Consider the following 21,690-nt stretch of genomic DNA (forward strand, 5'->3'; position numbering starts at 1 on the left):
TATTTTTTAGAAATATCTGAAAGCTTTGAATTCTGTATTCTTGGATATCATGAAGGTTTATCATGTGTTCTGACTTTTAAAACATACCGACGACTATTTAATGATAGTGAGATTATAAGTGTGTTATATATGCATGTATAAATATCCTGGTTCAAGGCCCACCACACCGTACCCATCAGTACTGTTACTGGTTCAAGCTGACCTTCAGAGAGGTTTGCCTGCTTCACCACCAGATGGATTTGACATCTGACAGGACCACAGTGTAAATAAATGCTTCATCTCAGAAGGATCAGGGCTCCAAGGAAACTTCCTAGAGGGCGAGTCTCCATAATTGGAGATAAGGAAGAAAGAAGTAGCGGTTTTTGAGGATCACATATTTGGTGCTCTAAATCTGTTGGAACTGTCTTGACACTTTAGTTTCTTGTACTGAAAGTTAACACTTTTGTTCAGAAATCATTCGTTCAGGTATAAAAGTTGGAATACTTCATGTAAAAAGAATTATAATTTTTAATCTTAGAATCTGATTTTTCTTAAACATTAACTTGCAGTCATTTAATGGAGTTGGCATTTTTCTTTTTGGCTTGGGGGAGGAGGAAGGGAATGTGGAGGAGGGGCAGAAAAGTAGATACAAAAGGCAACAATAGGAGGTTATTTAAAGTAAAGTATCTTTTTTAAGTTAAAATTTTGTTTTGAAATTCCAAATAGAATTAATCAATTTAGTCCCTATAAATCATCTTTGTTTTATAGTAGTCAGTGATGCATTACAGTTGATGAATTAGTCAAGTCTCTTTTTGCTCTCCATTAAGTCCCTCCAAAGGCCCTGTATTAGGAGAAGGAAATGAACCAACTTCAGGTGTTAACTGTCACTTGTAGGTCCCATTGGGAAAGCAATCAAAAGGAGGTTTATGATAAGGATTTCCCTTGTACAGTATTATCTGTTCCTGGCCTTTCTGAAGCAGTGGATCGCAATCTGCCAGCAAGATAGAATTACTTGGGAAGCTTAAAAAAGTCCTTCAGCAGTGCGGGTCAGGTTGAAAGGTTCACACTTAAAATTACCCACCCACCCCCCGCCCCCCATCCCTAGTCAGTGGCTCCCATTTCACTCAGTAAGAATCAAAGGCCTTACATGATCTCCCTACAAAGCCCCCTAAATAACCTGGTCCCTGTGACTTCTCACACACCTCTCCCTCCCTCCACTTCCATACTGGTCTCCTGGCTGGTCCAGATCATGTCTGTCTCATCCAAACACTAGGGTCTTACAGACACTTGGTTTTTTTACCTGTTCCCTCTACCTGGTTTGTTTCATTGACTAAAATGAGTCACATCTAACTTCAAGCGGACCTAAAAGGACTGAACCAGAATATTATGAACAACCCTACTTACTAACATGGGGGCACAATATAATATGGATGAATAAGCCTGTGCGTGTGTGTACGCCTGCAGAAGATGAGGTTGGTGTGACATACACTCTAGGAGATGTGGTCTCTTCTGAACTGTGCCCTTTGAGAGGAGTACTGGTAGCAGAATGGCTGGGGCCACATTAGCATAGGGTGTCATATTGTAAGAGTTCAAAATTATTAAGAGTCAATGCGATTGCACCTTTGGGGATGAAGTTGGAATACATAATGTTAAGGATGGGATTAGATATCTGTGCATGCTAAGTCGCTTCAGTCGGGTCTGACCCTTTGCAATCCCATGGACAGAAGTGCGCCAGACTCCTCTGTCCATAGGGTTCTCCAGGCAAGAATATTAAGAGTGGGTTGCCATTTCCTTCTCCAGGGGATCTTCCCAACCCAGGGATTGAACTCAGGTCTTTTAAGTCTCCTCCTTTGGCAGGCAAGTTCTTTACCACTAGCACCACCTGGGAAGCCCAAGATACCTGTACACAAAGCTAAGTAGGAAGAATCTTCCAAGCAAAGGAAACAGCAAAGGAAAAGAAGTATCAGGAAAGGCAGCTGAAGCCAGTGAGAATGTTGGTCTTAGTGGGAACTTTCCATGCATATCCTAAGGGGGATACGAGTGAAAGTGAGAGTTGCTCAGTCGTGTCCGACTCTCTGTGACTCCATAGACTGTACAGTCCATGGAATTCTCCAGGCCAGAATACTGGAGTGGGTAGCCTTTCCCTTCTCCAGGGGATCTTCGCAACCCAGGAATCGAACCCAGATCACCCACATTGCAGGCAGATTCTTTACCTGGTGAGCCCAAAAATACTGGAGTGGGGAGGGATCTTCCCAACCCAGGAATTGAACCGGGGCCTCCTGCATTGCAGACGGATTCTTTACCAACTGAGCTATCAGGGAAGCCCAAAACAGCCAGACATCCTGGAAGGTGAAGTCACGTGGGCCCTAGGAAGCATCACTACAAACAAAGCTAGTAGTTCAGTCGCTCAGTCGTGTCCAACTCTTTTCGACCCCATGAATTGCAGCATGCCAGGCCTCCCTGTCCATCACCAACTCTCGGAGTTCACTCAAACTCAAGTCCATTGAGTCCATGATGCCATCCAGCCATCTCATCCTCTGTCGTCCCCTTCTCCTCCTGCCCCCAATCCCTCCCAGCATCAGTCTTTTCCAATGAGTCAACTCTTCGCATGAGGTGGACAAAGTACTGGAGTTCAGCATTAGCATCATTCCTTCCAAAGAAATCCCAGGGCTGATCTCCTTTAGAATGGACTGGTTGGATCTCCTTGCAGTCCAAGGGCTAGAAGAGGTGATGGAATTCCAGGTGAGCTATTTCAATTTCAGTTGAGCTATTTGAAAGATGCAATCACACCTCAAAGACGATGCTGTGAAAGTCCTGTACTCAATGTCAGCAAATTTGGAAAACTCAGCAATGGCCATAGGACTGGAAAAGGTCAGTTTTCATTCCAATCCCAAAGAAAGGCAATGCTAAAGAATGCTCAAACGGGAGAAGGCAATGGCAACCCACTCCAGTACTCTCTCCTGGAAAATCCCATGGACAGAGGAGCCTGGAATGCTGCAATCCATGGGGTCGCTAAGAGTCGGACACGACTAAGTGACTTCACTTTCACTTTTCCTTTCATTCATTGGAGAAGGAAATGGCAACCCACTCCAGTGTTCTTGCCTGGAGAATCCCAGGGACAGGGGAGCCTGGTGGGCTGCCGTCTATGGGGTCCCACAGAGTCAGACACGACTGAAGCGACTTAGCAGCAGCAGCATAGTATTCAAACTCAGGTCTGTCTTTCTCCAAAGCCCATGTAAGGATAAAAGGTAATGATGGTAAACATCTGACTAAAAGTACATCACAGAAATCACTAAAAGCCTTAAGATCTTAATAACAACTTTGAAACCAGTGACAGCACAATTGTTAGTTCCTCATTAAGTTGGAAAAAATTTCTAACATCCAGAAGTCGAAGTTCAGGCCCTCATCATTGTTTAAAAAAAAAAAAAAAACAATTTTGAAATAAACAAAGACATAACTGTCAAAAAAAAAAAAAAAAAAGAATGCTCAAACGACCACACAATTGCACTCATCTCACATGCTAGCAAAGTAATGCTCAAAATTCTCCAAGCCAGGCTTCAACAGTACATGAACCATGAAATTCCAAATGTTCAAGCTGGATTTAGAAAAGGAAGAAGAACCAGAGATCAAATTGCCAACATTCATTGGATCATGGAAAAAGTAAGAGAGTTCCAGAAAAACATCTATTTCTGCTTTGTTGACTATGCCAAAGCCTTTGACTATGTGGATCACAATAAACTGTGGAAAATTCTGAAAGAGATGGGAATACCAGACCACCTGACCTGCCTCTTGAGAAACCTATATTCGGGTCAGGAAGCAACAGTTAGAACTGGACATGGAACAACAGACTGGTTCCAAATAGGAAAATGAGTACGTCAAGGCTGTATATTGTCACCCTGCTTATTTAACCTAATAAGCATGATGTACTGCAGAGTACATCATGAGAAATGCTGGGCTGGAAGAAGCACAAGCTGGAATCAAGATTGCTGAGAGAAATATCAATAACCTCAGATATGCAGATGACACCACCCTTATGGCAGAAAGTGAAGAACTAAAGGGCCTCTTGATGAAAGTGAAAGAGGAGAGTGAAAAAGTTGGCTTAAAACTCAACATTCAGGAAACTAAGATCGTGGCATCTGGTCCCATCACTTCATGGCAAATAGATAGGGAAACAGTGGAAACAATGGCTGACTTCTTTTGGGGCCTCCAAAATCACTGCAGATGGTGATTGCAGCCATGAAATTAAAAGACGCTTACACTGCAGATGGTGATTGCAGCCATGAAATTAAAAGACGCTTACTCCTTGGAAGGAAAGTTATGACCAACCTAGATAGCATATTCAAAAGCAGAGACATTACTTGGCCAACAAAGGTCCATCTAGTCAAGGCTATGATTTTTCCAGTGGTCATGTATGGATGTGAGAGTTGGACTGTGAAGAAAGCTGAGTGCCGAAGAATTGATGCTTTTGAACTGTGGTGTTGGAGAAGACTCTTGAGAGTCCCTTGGACTGCAAGGAGATCCAACCAGTCCATTCTAAAGGAGATCAGTCCTGGGTGTTCTTTGGAAGGAATGATGCTAAAGCTGAACTCCAGTACTTTGTCCACCTCATGTGAAGAGTTGACTCACGGGAAAAGACTGATTCTGGGAGGGATTGGGGGCAGGAGGAGAAGGGGACGATAGAGGATGACATGGCTAGATGGCATCACAGACTCGATGGACTTGAGTTTGAGTGAACTCCAAGAGTTGGTGATGGACAGGGAGGCCTGGCGTGCTGCAATTCATGGGGTCGCAAAGAGTCGGATACGACTGAGAGACTGAACTGAACTGAACTCCTTGGAAGGAAAGTTATGACCAACCTAGACAGCATATTAAAAAGCAGAGACATTACTTTGTCAACAAAGGTCCGTCTAGTCAAGGCTATGGTTTTTCCACTAGTCGTGTATGGATGTGAGAGTTGGACTATAAAGAAAGCTGAACGCCGAAGAATTGATGCTTTTGAACTGTGTTGGAGAAGACTCTTGAGAGTCCCCTGGACTGCACGGAGATCCAACCAGTCCATCCTAAAGGAGATCAGTCCTGGGTGTTCACTGGAAGGACTGATGTTGAAGCTGAAACTCCAATACTTTGGTCAACTGATGCGAACAGCTGACTCATTTTAAAAGACCCTGATGCTGGGAAAGATTGAGGGCAGGAGGAGAATGGGACGACAGAGGATGAGACGGCTGGATGGCATCACCGACTCAATGGACATAGGTTTGGGTGAACTCCAGGAGTTGGTGATGGACAGGGAGGCCTGGCATGCTGCAGTTCATGGGGTTGCAAAGAGTTGGACACGACTGAGTGACTGAACTGAACTGAACTGAACTGGAGGAGGTGACCAAAGAAGACAAAGGGGGATAAGAGAAGTTTAGAGAAAGATAGATGTCTAAGAAAGCCAAATTCTTGGGTCCTTTGCTTCTTGAAAAGAGCTTCCATGAAATTTATCTTATGAGTACGACATCGCTTATCTCAAATCAGCTTTACTCAGTGGCATTTCAGTAACACATGGAATTGTCCTTCCCTCATACACCAGTCAGGGCAATGTTGCCCTGAACCTCAGTCTTTAATTTTGGCTGATTGTCACATCAGAAAAATCTATCTTGTTATGTCTTTCACCCAAATGGAATATTCTGGAGTGTCCGGAAGAGAGATGGGCTGCGGAGAGCCTTGGCAGTAGCTCTGGCAGCCCTTCGGATTCATGTAGAAGGCGTTTTTCACAACCGTAGCTAGCTGGGCTACTACCCGCCCAGCATGAGCCAGGAGCTGTGGTCTAGTTTGAACCGTGCACTCTGAGGCGAGTTACTGGGAGCAGGGAGGCGGGACCACATGAAATGCTGTTTGAGGTTTCCTGTTTGCTCTTGCTTTGCTGCTGCTGCCCTTTGCCACCACCTCCCTCCAAGCCAAAACAAAGTAACATTAACATTGAGAATGTGGAGTCAGTTAAAAGCAGTCAACCACCTGATAGTTTATCATTCTCCAAGTTTTTAAGATGGACAACATATAAAATTTAAAAAACATTATAAAACAATCTCCAGTTTGTCAGCAACTCATCTCTGAAGTGACTATCTTCAGATGTATAATTATGTGCATATTTTTGAGCTGCTTTTAAAGCTATTACCCAAGTCAATTCATGATGAATGTGCTAATTTGTATGTAAATACTGTTTTATTCTCTCAGAAAGCTTCCCTTCACCCAGTGGTGCTCTGCTTGATTCCATTCTAAAGCAGTTGTTACTCTACCATTTGTGGCTCGGACATAAGTGATACATTTTTCTTCCTAGTAAATGTGATGTGTTTAGTAGAAATTCTCTGAAGGTAAGTAATAAGCAAGAAAAACAAAAGCAAAACCTAACAGGATGGGCTCTGCTCACCTACCGGATGCTTCATCTTCCTGCTGCTCAGCTGTCCCGCCCAGTGTTGCTGGGGAGAATTGTTCCCCAACATTAAATGAACCCCTGCCTACAAAACCCTGAAATACCCTAAAACCGCTCCTGTCAAACGCCCCTCCGCTGAGGTCCACACCTGTGACTCGGGAGGCAGCGTGCGTGGAAACCATCTGCCATCTCTACTGCGTGTTCCTGGGCACAAGCAGATACTTAGGGGATCATTACCCAGAGGCGAGACGGAGGCCCATCTCTCTGAGGTGTTTCCAGGACCACCAGAGTGCGTTTCACGTTTGCCACAGGCCTGTATTTTGAGTTCGACTGCACTAAACCTCCAGACTTGCTGACAGTCTTTCCAGTCATTTTCTTGTGGTGCAGGGAAAAGACAAATCAAATAAAGGTTCTCAGGTAAATGGATTATTGTATAAGTTAAAGAATATTAATTAAAATATAGTAGGTTTACCTCCTACCATAATTTAAAATAACCTATTTTTTAAAAGTCCTTAAGCTGGAAAAGAAACCAGTATTTTTTCAAACTTTAGTTGATCTGAGCCACCTGGATTAACCTATCAAAGAAGACTGCACTACCTTTATTATCTTTTGACAAATTTGTTACTGTAAAATACACATAACAAAAGTTAGCATTTAACATATTCAGTGGCATTAAGGACATCCACAGTGTTGTTTAGCTGTCCCCACTATTTATTTCCAGAGCATTTTCACCATCCCAAACAGGAACTCTGTACCCGTTAAGCAATAACTCCCCATTCTCCCCTCCCTTTGGCCTTTGGCAACCTCTGTTCTACCTTCTATCTCTAGGAATTCACCGATTCTATATATTTTATGTAAGTGAAATGATACACTATTTGTCCTTTTGTGTCTGGCTTATTTCACTTGGAGTACTGTTTTCAAGTTTCATCCATATTGTAGTGTTTATAGGAATTTTCTTCATTTTGTGGTTATTCCAGTGATGTATATACCACAATTTGTTTAGCCACTGATGAACACTTGGGTTTTTTCCATCTTCTGGATCTTGTGGATAGTGCTAGGAATGAGCATACAACTTTGAGTCCCTGTTTTCAATTCTTTTGGGTATTTAGGAGTGGAATTGCTAGATCTTATTGTAATTATTTCTTCAGCTTACTGAGGAACCATCAGACTGTTTTTCCACAGTGGCTGCACCATTTTTCATTCCCACCAGCAATGCATGAAGGTTCCAATTTCTCCACATCCTCACCAACACTTATTTTCTGTTTGTTTGAATAATAGCCATTCTAATGGGTGTGCAGTGGTATCTCATGGTGGTTTTGATTTGTATTTCCCTTATGACTAAATTCAGAAAACTAAGATCATGGCATCTGATCCCATCACTTCATGGCAGACAGATGGGGAAACAGTGGAAACAGTGGCTGACTTTATTTTTCTGGGCTCCAAAATCACTGCAGATGGCAATTGCCACAATGAAATTAAAAGACACTTACTCCTTGGAAGGAAAGTTATGACCAACCTAGACAGCATATTAAAAAGCAGAGACATTACTTTGCCAACAAAGTTCCGTCTAGTCAAGGCTATGGTTTTTCCAGTAGTCATGTATGGATGTGAGAGTTGGACTATAAAGAAAGCTAAGCGCTGAAGAATTGATGCTTTTGAACTGTGGTGTTGGAGAAGACTCTTGAGAGTCCCTTGGACCGCAAGGAAATCCAACCAGTCCATCCTAAAGATCAGTCTTGGGTGTTCATTGGAAGGACTGATGCTGAGGCTGAAACTCCAAAACTTTGGCCACCTGATGCGAAGAGCTGACTCATTGGAAAAGACTCTGATGCTGGGAAAGATTGAGGGCAGGAGGAGAAGGGGACGACAGTCATCTCCAACTCATTACGACCCCATGGACTGCAGCATGCCAGGCTTCCCTGTCCATCACCAACTCCTGGAGCTTGCTCAAACTCATGTCCATCACATCAGTGATGCCAAACAAGCATCTCATCCTCTGTCGTCCCCTTCTCCTTCCACCTTCAATCTTTCCCAGCATCAGGGTCTTTTCCAATGAGTTGGTTCTTCGCGTCAGGTGGCCAAAGTATTGGAGTTTCAGTGTCAGTCCTCCAATGAATATTCAGGACTAATTTCCTTTAGGATGGACTGGTTTGATCTCCTTGCAGTCCAAGGGACTCTCAAGAGTCTTCTCCAACACCACAGTTCAAAAGCACCAATTCTTCAGCCCTCAGCTTTCCTTATAGTTTAACTCTCACATCCATACATGACTACTGAAAAAACCATAGCTTTGACTAGATGGACCGTTGTCAGTAAAGTAATGTCTCTGCTTTTTAATATGCTGTCTAGGTTGGTCATAGCTTTTCTTCCAAGGAGCAAGCATCTTTTAATTTCATGGCTGCAGTCACCATCTGCAGTGATTTTGGAGCCCAAGAAAATAAAACCTGTCACTGTTTCCATTGTTTCCCCATCTGTTTGCCATGAAGTGATGGGACCAGATGCCATGATCTTAGTTTTCTGAATGTTGAATTTAAGCCAACTTTTTCACTCTCCTCTTTCACTTTCATCAAGAGGCTCTTTAGTTCTTCTTTGCTTTCTGCCATAAGGGTGGTGTCATCTGCATGTCTGAGGTTATTGATATTTCTCTCAGCAATCTTGATTCCAGCTTGTGCTTCATCCAACCTGGCATTTCTCATGATGTACTCTGCATCTAAGTTAAATAAGCAGGGTGACAATATACACCCTTGACGTACTCCATTCCCAATTTGGATGGAACCAGTCCATTGTTCCATCTTTGATTCTAACTGTTGCTTCTTGACCTGCATACAGATTTCTCAGGAGTCAGGTAAGGTGGTCTGGTATTCCCATCTCTTTCAGAATTTCCCACAGTTTGTTGTGATCCACACGGTCAAAGGCTTTGGCATAGTCAATAAAGCAGAAGTAGATGTTTTTCGGAACTCTCTTGTTTTTTCAATGATCCAGTGGATGTTGGCAATTTGATCTCTGGTTCCTCTGCCTTTTCTAAATCCAGCTTGAAATCTGAAAGTTCATGGCTCATGTACTGTTGAAGCCTCGCTTGGAGAGTTTTGAGCATTACTTTGCTAGCATGTGAGATGAGTACAATTGTGTGGTAGTTTGAATATTCTTTGGCATTGCCTTTCTTTGGGATTGAAATGAAGACTGACCTTTTCCAGTCCGGTGGCCACTGCTGAGTTTTCCAAATTTGCTGGCTTATTGAATGCAGCACTCTCACAGTATCATCTTTGAGGATTTGAAATAGCTCAACTGGAATTCCATTACCTCCACTAGCTTTGTTCATAGGGATGCTTCCTAAGGACCACCTGACTTCAAACTCCAGGATGTCTGGCTCTAGGTGAGTGATCACACCATTGTGGTTATCTGGGTCATGAAGATCTTTTTTTGTATAGTTCTGTGTTCTCTTGCCACCTCTTCTTAATATCTTCTGCTTCTCCATTAGGTCCACACTGTTTCTGTCCTTTATTGTGCCCATCTTTGCATGAAATGTTGGTAACTCTAATTTTCTTGAAGAGATCTCTAGTCTTTCCCATTCTATTGTTTTCCTCTATTTCTTTGCATTGATCACTGAGGAAGGTTTTCTTATCTCTCCTTGCTGTTCTTTGGAACTCTGCATTCAGATCGATATATCTTTCCTTTTCTCCTTTGCCTTTAGCTTCTCTTCTTTTCTTAGCTATTTGTAAGGCCTCCTCAGACAACCATTTTGCCTTTTTGCATTTCTTTTTGGGGGGGACAGTCTTGATCACTGCCTCCTGTACAATGTCATGACCTCCATAGTTCTTCAGGTACTCTGTCAAATCTAATCCCTTGAATCTATTTGTCACTTCCACTGTATAATTTTACAGGATTTGATTTAGGTCATACCTGAATGGTCTAGTGGTTATCCATACTTTCTTCAATTTAAGTCTGAATTTTACAAGAAGGAGTTCATTATCTGAGCCACAGTCAGCTCCTGGTCTTATTTTTACTGACTGTATATAGCTGTCCATCTTTGGCTGCAAAAAGTATAATCAATCTGACTTCAGTATTGACTATGTGATGTCCATGTGTAGAGTCTTCTCTTGTGTTGTTGGAAAAGGTGTTTGTTATGACCAGTGTGTTTTCTTGGCAAAACTCTATTACCCTTTGCCCTGCTTCATTTTGTTCTCCAAGGCCAGATTTGCCTTTTACTCCAGGTATCTCTTGACTTCCTACTTTTGCATTCTAGTCCCCTATAATTAAAAGGACATCTTTTTTGGGTGTTAGTTCTAGAAGGTCTTATAGGTCTTCATAGAACTGTTCAGCTTCTTCAGCATTACTGGTTGGGGCATACAGTTGGATTACTGTGATATTGAATGGTTTGCCTTGGAAACGAACAGATCGTTCTGTCATTCTTGAGATAGGAATGTGTTTAAATTATCTGAAACCTTTAGATATGTACATACTACTATTTGTTGTATCAACAACACTCTTTCCTCTTAATGGTCTGTGTGAATCGTTCCCACGATTGTATTTTGTTCAAAATACTCTGTGGCTCTCTCTAAAGAGGACTTCATGTGGACCCTCCATTGGGAAGATTACACACTCCCATCCCATTAGGCTGGCCACGTGGTTTTCTTTCACCAGTTGAATGTGAGGTTAAGAGATTTCCACGAAGAAGCTTTTGTCATGTAGTTCTGCCCTTTCCCCTCTGTCATGAGCTTGGCACTGCCCCATACACTGGCCTATACCATCATCCTTGGTCCCAGAGTGAAGAGGACATGAGCAGAGCTGAAACTACTGACCCATAATTGACACATAATGCAAATGAAAAATAAACCTTTGCTGTCATAAGCCACTGAGAGTTGGGAGTCACTTGGCAAGTGTTACTTAAAAAAAAAAAAAAAAAAAGAGTCAACAATGAAATCAAAAAAATAAAAAATACCTCAAGACACATGACCAATGCAAACATGACCTTACAAAATCTATGGGATGAAGCAAAAGCAGTTCTAAGAGGGAAGTTCACAGCAGTACAGGCCTTCCTCAAGAAATAAGTAAAATCTCAAACAACCCAATCTACTGCCTAAAAGAATTAGAAAAATATGAACAAATAAAACCCCAAAGTGGTATAAATGAACCTTTTCCCAAACAGAAATAGAGTCACAGATGTAGAAAACAAACTTATGGTTACCAAGAGGGAGATAGGCAGGGAGGGGAAGGAGGGATGAATTGGGAGATTGGCACTGATATATAGATACTACCAAATAAAATAGACACTAAGAACCTAGTGTTCAGCACAGGGAACTCTGCTCAGTACTTTGCAATGACTTACACGGAAACAGAATCTTAAAAAGAGTGATATATGTATACGCATAACTGATCTGTAACCTGAAACTGATACCACATTGTAAATCAACTGTACTCCAAGGAAAATTAATTTTAAAAAATTTCCTCCAAAATTTTCTCCAAAAAGTTCAGAACCTAACAAATTTACTGGAATTCTACCAAGAAGAACTTACATCTATCCTTCTCAAAATATTTACAAAAATTGAAGAGGAGGGAACCCTCCCAAATCTACTCCACAAGGCTACTATCACCCTGATAGCAATACCAGATGAAGATATTATAAAAAAAGATAATTATAGGTCAATATCTTTGATGAATATATAGGCAAAAGTCCTCAACAGAATATTAACAAACCAAACCTAACAATACCTTAAAGGGATCACATACCATGGTCAAGTGGGATTTATTCCAGGGATGCAAGAATTTTTCAATATCTACAAAATGAGATACACCCCATTAACAAATTGAATAAAACCCATGATCATTTCAATATATATACGTTAGTCGCTCAGTCATGTCCAACTCTTTGTGACCTCATGGACTGTAGCCCACTAGGCTCCTCTGTCCATGGGATTTTCCAGGCAGAATATTGGAGTGGGGAGCCATTTCCTTCTGCAGATCATTTCAATAGATGCATAAAAAGCTTTTTACAAAATTCAACATCCATTTATGATTAAAAAAAAAAATAAACTCTTCAGAAAGTGGACACGGAGGGAACCTAACCCAATATAATAATGGCCACATCCCCCATGGATTTGCACTTCCAAAATCATGCTGAATAAAAGTGATGAGAATGTACATCCTTGTCTTGTTCTTGATCTCAGAGGAAATGCTTTCAGCTTTTCACCACTGAGTATGATGCTAGCTGTGAGTTTGTCATGCACGCGTGCTAAATTGCTTCAGTTGTGTCCAACTCTTTGTGACCCTATGGACTATACTTCGCCAGGCTCCTCTGTCTGTGGAATTCTCTAGGCAAGAATACTGGAGTGGGTTGCCATGCCCTCCTCCAGGGAATCTTCCCGACCCCGGGATGGTCTCCTGCTTGGCAGACGGATTCTTTACCACTGAGCCACTGGGGAAGCCCGTGGGTTTGTCATACATGGCCTTTATTATGGTGAAGCAGGTCTCTATGCCCACTTTTTGGAGAGTTTTTATCATAAATGGGCAGGCTGTTGGGTGGGGCCAGGTCTCAGTGCCAAAAAGGTGACCTCTGGGAGAGTTCACGCTGGTGAACATTCCATGGGGCCTCTGGCACCAGTGTCGCTGCCCCTACTGTGAGCCACAGTTGCCTCCCAACCTTCCTAGGAGACCCTCCAAGACGCACAGGTAGGTCAGCCCAGACTCCTATGAAGTTACTGCTTTGCCCTGGGTCCCAGTGGACATGAACCTCGTGCACCCTCCCAGAGCGGAGTCCCTGTCTCCCTCAGTCCTGGGGAGCTTCTGCACTCAAACCCTGCTGGTCTTCAAAGCCAAATGCTCTTGGGGCTCCTTCTCCCAAATACCAGATCCCCAGACTGGGGAGCCTGATGTGTGGCTCCGAACTCTCACTCCTATGAGAAAATTCCTGTAATATAATTATTTTCTGGTTTGTGGGTCGCCCACCTGGTGGGTATGGGATTTGGTTACATCACAAAAGTGCCCCTCCTAGAATCTCATTGTGGCTTCTTCTTTGTATTTGCATGTAGAGTATCTTTTTTGGTAGATTCTGTGGTTTTTGTTTTTTGTCAATGGCTGTTCACCAGTTGTGATGTTGGTGTTTTCACAAGAGGAGTTGCATGTTTGTAAAAAAATTAAATACCTAGGAAGCAACAAAGCACCTTTACACATTAGAAGGCGTCACTGTTTGGCATGACGGGGAGCCAGTAGACCCCATGCTGGACTTGCTGCAACCTGGGACTGCTCCTCACAGCCAGTCACAACTTATCCAAAGAGCTTGATTTCTTGACCCGCAGTCCCTCTGGAGGACAAAGCAGTGCCTATGGTTGAGGAATAGTGACCTGCGCCATTCCAGTCAGCGATGTGAGGCCATGGAATTGGGTAAGGAAGGGAAGGGAGGCGGAAAGGTGCAGGCAGCAGAGTGTTTGGCTGTGTCCTGAATTTCAAAACAATGTGCTCAGCTAAGAGACTATCTATTCAGCTGGTTTTCATTTTAGTTCGTGTTCCAGAACTCTTAAGAGTATTTATACATTTGGATGATGGTCACAGAAGAGTAAACGCGTTCCTATATGTAGCACGTGATTTTTTTTTTAACTTTACAATATTGTATTGGTTTTGCCATATTTCAACATGAATCCGCCACAGGTATACACGTGTTCCCCATCCTGAATCCTCCTCCCACTTCCCTCCTCATACCATCCCTCTGGGTCGTCCCAGTGCACCAGCCCCAAGCATCCAGTATCATGCATCGAACCTGGACTGGCGACTCGTTTCATATATGATATTATACATGTTTCAATGCCATTCTCCCAAATCATCCCACCCTCTCCCTCTCCCACAGAGTCCAAAAGAGTGTTCTATACATCAGTGTCTCTTTTGCTGCTTCGTATACAGGGTTATTGTTACCATCTTTCTAAATTCCATATATATGCATTAGTATACTGTATTGGTGTTTTTCTTTCTGGCTTACTTCACTCTGTATAATAGGCTCCAGTTTCATCCACCTCATTAGAACTGATTCAAATGTATTCTTTTTAATGGCTGAGTAATACTCCATTGTGTATATGTACCACAGCTTTCTTATCCATTCATCTGCTGATGGACATCTAGGTTGCTTCCATGTCCTGGCTATTATAAACAGTGCTGCGATGAACATTGGGGTAACGTGTCTCTTTCAATTCTGGTTTCCTCAGTGTGTATGCCCAGCAGTGGGATTGCTGGGTCATAAGGTAGTTCTATTTCCAGTTTTTTTAAGGAATCTCCACACTGTTCTCCATAGTGGTTGTACTAGTTTGCATTCCCACCAAACAGTGTAAGAGGGTTCCCTTTTCTCCACACCCTCTACAGCATTTATTGCTTGTAGACTTTTGGATCGCAGCCATTCTGACTGGCGTGAAATGGTACCTCATGGTGGTTTTGATTTGCATTTCTCTAATAATGAGTGATGTTGAGCATCTTTTCATGTGTTTGTTAGCCATCTGTATGTCTTCTTTGGAGAAATGTCTATTTAGTTCTTTGGCCCATTTTTTGATTGGGTCACTTATTCTTCTGGAATTGAGCTGTAGGAGTTGCTTGTATATTTTTGAGATTAGTTGTTTGTCAGTTGCTTCATTTGCTATTATTTTCTCCCATTCTGAAGGCTGTCTTTTCACCTTGCTTATAGTTTCCTTTGTTGTGCAGAAGCTTTTAAGTTTAATTAGGTCCCATTTGTTTATTTTTGCTTTTATTTCCAATATTCTGGGAGGTGGGTCATAGAGGATCCTGCTGTGATATATGTCAGAGAGTGTTTTGCCTACGTTCTCCTCTAGGAGTTTTATAGTTTCTGGTCTTATGTTTAGATCTTTAATCCATTTTGAGTTTGTTTTTGTGTACGGTGTTAGAAACTGTTCTAGTTTTATTCTTTTACAAGTGGTTGACCAGTTTTCCCAGCACCACTTGTTAAAGAGATTGTCTTTAATCCATTGTGTATTCTTGCCTCCTTTGTCAAAGATAAGGTGTCCATAGGTGCGTGGATTTATCTCTGGGCTTTCTATTTTGTTCCACTGATCTATATTTCTGTCTTTGTGTAGCACGTGATTTTAGGTAGACAAATAAAGCCTGAGGGTGACATCATTCGAGGGGAGAAGAGCTCCAGCTTCTTGCTCACGGGCAGCTGTTGCTGTTTGCTTTCAAGGCCCCACCACACTGGTGATGCTACTTGTTTCTACACCTTTGCTGCTACCAAATGATGGACTCCCTCCACAGACTAGTAATCCAAAGAGAGAGACTCTGACTGGCTGGCCAGTCAACATCTATTTTCAAAAGTCTTGTTGGGCTGCGGGATAGCTGAGTTAGATTCAGGTGCCAACCTCTGACCTAGGGTGGCGAGGTCACATGGGTGAGTCAAGGTCATCTTCAAGTGTAGCAGGGACTCAGATCACAGCCAGCACGTTAGTGGAGGGTTTTACTTAACATTTTCAACAGTATCGGCAAGCCCTTGAGCTAATCTGTGTAGGAGACAAAGGTGTGGAAAAGACTTGATTCCTAACATTCACAAGTAGGAATCAATCTTAAATATTCATTGGAAGGACTGTTGCTGAAACTAAAGCTCCAATACTTTGGCCACCTGATGCGAAGAGCCGACTCATTAGAAAACACCCTGATGCTGGGAAAGATTGAAGGCAGGAGGAGAAGGGGGACAGGATGAGATGGTTGGATGACATCACCGATGCGATGGACATGAGTTTGAATAAACTCCAGGAGTTGGTGATGAACAGGGAACCCTGGCATGCTGCAGTCCATGGGGTCGCAAAGAGTTGGACTGAACAACAATAATTCATGCCTCACACGGTTATGAAGAGGAGGGGAGTGAAGAGTGACAGAGTCCACCAGATGGTGAGTGTTGGTTCTGCCCTTAGTAAAGCATGCAGATCATAACTCAGGGCCTCCTCCCTAATGAGCTCAGTAGGTGATAGCTGTTACTATGGAAGCAGCAGATAAAGCTCTCTACCGGAGCCTCCCAGGCATGGTCTTATGGCCCACCCAGTTTTGCTGGACAAGAAGGTTGGGGAGTGGGCACAGCCAGTCTGTGGATGTGCAGCTGCTTTAGCAAATGGGAGTGAGCAGGGCAGGGGCAGCGCCCACAGAGGCAGCACCCAGAGGGACTGCCACTGTGTTCAAACAGCTGCTAATCCTTCCCTGAGGGCTGCCCTGGGCCCAGGTGAGTGCTGTGACTGGGCTAGTTGGAGTCTCACCTGGGACTTGGGAAAGCATTGGCTGCTCTCAGCTCTCCAATCCCCTCACCCTCCCTGGCTTGTCAGCAGGTCAACTTGATGCCGCCCCTTCATGGGCGCAGCTTCAATGTATGTCTCAGAATGCGTGGATCCAGATGAACTTCTGCTTGTGACACCTTCAACTTCTCCAAAGCCATAAGCCACAGTGGTTAGCTGGAGGATCCTCCTGAACAGCACGTGGCTGTTTCCCTGGGTGTCCCCAGCCCTGGCAGCCAGCCTCGTGGTCCCTGTGGCCAGAGGAAGGTTTCTGTGGGTGCTCACGCCTACCGCATGGTAGGCAGGGTGAGGCCTCGGCCTCAGACGTATGCTTCCCAGGTCAGGGTGAGTCAGTTGAATAGCAAGGATTAGTTTATGTCATATAAACTCTATTTGAGTCTTTAGTCAAATTGGCTAAGTAATCTTTTCACCACAAAGACTCAAGATCACCACCTAAGCATGACTTTTGAAAAATCACCTTTGAGATACATTCTGGCAGGCTCTCAGCCTTTGGGAGCCCAAAAGCCATCACCATGGGCTCACTGGGGCGGAACCAAGAGCAAGGGGAAAGGAGAGGCGGTCCGTGTGACTGTTCTCCAGCTGGGACGCTTTTCAAGGGCCATGAACAAGTTGTATCTGTATGACTAAGGCTGGCCTAATTTCTAATGTGTCAACCATGATTGTTATTTTTTAAGTGTGGAGGGTAGGTGGTGTTTTCATCTGTTGCCAGGGGCTTAGGTGGATTCTCACAGGCCAGTTAGGGAAGGTGGGTTGTGGTTCATCATTGCGCTTTGCATCTGAGGGCAGGCATCTGATGCTTCCTCACGTCCTCTCCTTCCTAGAGACCCGCACCGCCACCCCCACTTCACTCCCTAGTCCTTGACCGAGGAACATGGTTAGGAAACTAGTATTCCTACAAACTCCTCAGAGGCAACGTAGGCCAGAGGGGCAGGTGGGGATGGGTGCAAGGGAAACCTGACTTCTCAAATAGGATTGTGAAGATACACACATACAGAAAACAAACTCTTGGTGACCAAAGCGGAGAGGGAAAGGGGAACGGCGAACTAGGGGCCCAGGAGTAAAAGATCCAGCTACTCTGCATGAAGAGGATAAGCAACAGGACACATTGTCTAGCACAGGGAATTAGAACTTTTATCTTGTAATAACTTTTAATTGAGTAAAAGCAGTAAAAATACTGAATCATTGTGCTGTACACCTGAAACTGATATTGTAAATCAACTATATTTCGAAAAATGAAAAAAAAAAATCAGATTGGTGAATCCTCCAGAATGGGCTCCTTAGCAAATGCACTAGTCTTGAAAAGATCAGAGACCCTGCCAGGGACCCTGGGGTTTGTACTCAACATCCCTGCCCTGTGACATGTGAAGGCATAGAAGGAGGGAGTAGTCTTTTTGTCAGCTCATCTTCCTAAGGAAAGAGACTTGTATGGAGGCCCCTAGAAGCAAGAGATGCATAAAACCAGCTTCAGATGCAACATTCAAGAGGGAATGTGACAGGTGTAGAAGGCTATTCCCCAAAGAACACAGCTACTCTCTTCCACAACCACTTCACGCAGGGCCAGGCAAAGCCTATCAGAGCAGCACCACCCCGCGATCAACACTGTGTGCCTGCTCTGAGCCAAGACTTACCCTGAGGACCTCCCGTGCAGCACCTCACTTCAATCCTCAAAATAATACCATCACATAGGCTTCCCTAGTGGCTCAGATGGTAAAGAAACTGCCTGCAATGCAGGAGACTGGGGTTCGATCCCTAGGTTGGGAAGATCCCCTGGAGAAAAGCATGGTAACCCACTCCAGTATTCTTGCCTGGAGAATTCCATGGACAGAGGAGTCTGGTGGGCTACAGTCCACGGGGTCGAAAAGAGGTGGACATGACTGAGCGACTAACACTATGGAACTATAGGCGTAGTAATCATCCTACTGCTCAGACGAAAATCTGAGGCTTAGAGACGGAGCCTGACCTGTGCTTACTAACTCGTTGAGCCAGGGAATGAACCCAGAAAGTCTGCCTACAAATCCAGGTTCCTAACTACTCTGTGGTCCACACGGGCAATCTGCTGAGTGCACGAACCACAACCTTTTCTTTCCTTGCCTTAATCTCAGTTTGGCACTGGAGCAAATCCCCCACTTGGAGCTTCTGACCCCAGAAACTTCTCCTGCAACAAGACACTTCCCTGTTCTGGGCATAGCTTTGTACCCCAAAGCCCCACAGTCAATCCCACAGGGTTATCTAGGGCTAAAGAAAAGTGAGCTGCAGACTCCTTTGTTCCCTGGGTAAATTCCATTTCCTTTTCTATTGTCTAAGGATTCCTAGTGATGTAACGTTATACCCAGCATATCCTCCTTTTAAAAAGAAGCTTCCACGGAGGTTGGCAAATAACCCCTCACAGCTCCGTGAATGATGAAGTCACAGGAGATGAACGGAAGCCGCACACCTGGTGTCAGTAATTACAGAGAGGACAGAGGGAGGAGGGCAGGCAAGCACAGCTGGCTATGGGAGGCTGCCCAGGCCACGACTGCAAGTGCCGGGGAGTGAGAAGCCGGGCAGCTGGGGACGTTACATCACCTCCCGCCCCAACCCTGCTCTCTTCGGGTTTTTTTATGATCTGTGTTTTTCCTCATCTCAGATCTTTGTCCATCTTCCCACATTAGCACCAGATGGCCTGTGAGGATCAAAATAAAAGCTCTTGGGGCATCCTCATGTCAAACAATCTGTGTTCTGCTTCTTCATTTGGGTTCTCTGATCTGTATTATGTGGGAGAATCTGCCAGGAACACTCTAGGAATGTACTCCAGAGATAAGATGGAAGGGACTAGAAAACAGAAGTCACCATGTCCATGACCCCTCAAACTGTTCCTCACGGCAACTTGTGATAACTGTCCTCCCTAGGGCAAATGTTTGCCTTTGATAGCCTAGGATGGTAGTTCTTTCTGGTCTAAGGATTAGAACAATCAGTAGCTGGGAGGAGGGCAAACACACAGGCAATTACTGATTAAGCTCTGTAATTAAGAGGAAAGGCCAGGGACTTCCCTGCTGGCACCTGCCAGTGCAGGGGACACGGGTTCGATCCCTGATCCGGGAAGATTCCACAAGCTGAGGAGCAGCTAAGCCCATGTGCCACAACTGTTGAGCCCGCGCTCTAGACCCCATGAAACACAGCTACCTGTGCTCCACAAGGAAGAGTAGCCCCCACTTGTCACAGGCAGACAAAGCCTGCATAAGGCAATGAAGACCCAGAGCAGCCATAAATAACAGTCCATACAGTCTCTGTTGCAAACATTCACCTCTGCTGTTCTAGTGCAAAAGTAGCTACAGATAATATAGCAACAAATGGGAGTGACTGGGTTCCAATAAAACTTTATTTACAAAAGCTTCACCCCTACAGGCTGTAACTTGCTGAGCTGAAGTTAATAGAATAAAGTCTAGACTCTAGGTCCTCTTGTCTTTGGCCTTTAGTATTGAGAATCAAGCTTTTAGAATTGAAACATGAAACACTACTCAAGTACCTGGCTCTTACATTTGCAAATCAGATAAATTTGCAATAGATTAAAAAAAAATTTTATCTTTGAACTCAAATACCAAGAATTTCCTTATTTCTTCTAGGATATTGCTCCCACCTAGGGGAGGGCATTTAGAAAGTTCCCATGGATATTTGAATGGTGAGAGAAAAGATATGGATAAAAGATTAGAAAATAGTTAAAATCATAATAGTTCTCAGCTATGTTACAAAATGGACTAGCAGTTCTTACCTGTGATTGTGAGGATTCGTGAAAAAGGGTATTTTGTAAAATACATCTCACACATTGTCAGGCACGTTCCATAAATGCCCATCCCTTTCCATGACTAAACCTCTAGGGTCAACACTGATGTCATAGGAGCAACCTCTGGAAGACTGGCTCTCTCCTAAAGTACCTGCACTCATCAGCTTATTGAGTCGGAAAACATTCCTTTTTCCACTCTTTAAAAAATATATATGGATTTTCCCTGAAGGAGAAATTTTGAAATTCTCCCTTTTTTTAAAGCCACATGGCAGAAAGCTGAGGGATACCTCCTCTGGGAAGCAGCTATCAGCCAGCTCGTTTCGGAATGGGAAAGAAACAAACAGTATCCCTTGCAGAAAGGTACTGCTTGTCCATTTTAGAGGAGAGGACATTGAAAACGAAGAGGAAGGCTAACATCACATTTCACACACTTCCCCTGCATGAGTCAGGGCTTTCTCGGTGGCAAGCGATAGAAACTTAACCAAACTAGATTGGGCAATTGTGGCTGGTCAGGAACGCAGACGGCCTGCGGAACACCCAAGCCCTGTTCCTACCTCTCTCTCCCTGGCCTTGCTGATCCTCTGTGCTGGGCAGACCGGGTTTCTCCTGGTGGGAGGCAAACAGGCTGCCGACAGCTCCTAAGCCTCACTCACTCCTCCATTGTCACTGGGAGGGCAGAGATTCCTTTCTTGCTTCTAGTTTTTAAAATTCCAGGGAAAGACTCTGACTGGCCCCACTGGGACCTCGAATCGACCCAGCTGATGATAGTCATCGTTGTTCCCGTCCCAGCCACACAGGGAGGTGGCAGGCCCCGGGGAGAGTCAGCAGACCCCCATCTTTATTCTAGACAGGTCCAGGACAGTAATACTCTGCTTTGCTGGTCACACATTAACATAAAGTTGTTTGCTACCATGTTGACTCAAAGCTGGCAGATTTTTGTTCTCAGGCAAAATCTGCATTTTCATATGACATCTTGAAACTCTAACTGTGCTTAGGAAAGTGTCCTCTGAACTGGGGGCCTTTCCTGCCTTGCGTCCTTGGTGCGGCTCTGCGGCGGAGGTGGCCAGTGAGCGTGTGACGAGCCCACCCTTTCTGGCGACAGAATCCAGCTCCTGTCACGCTCTGTTTCTCTCGTGGGCATTGAGTCGGCCTAACGCAGCCCCTCAGCGGCCAGCCTGGTGTTCCCCAGGGCTGCGGATCTAATGTCAGTAGGACACGATTCAATTCACATTGAAGATGGATATTAAGTCTTTTTACTCAGGGTCTTGTCAAAAAAA

The sequence above is a fragment of the Bos indicus genome, chromosome 10, assembly GCF_029378745.1.
Source record: "Bos indicus isolate NIAB-ARS_2022 breed Sahiwal x Tharparkar chromosome 10, NIAB-ARS_B.indTharparkar_mat_pri_1.0, whole genome shotgun sequence".
Classification (NCBI taxonomy): domain Eukaryota; kingdom Metazoa; phylum Chordata; class Mammalia; order Artiodactyla; family Bovidae; genus Bos; species Bos indicus.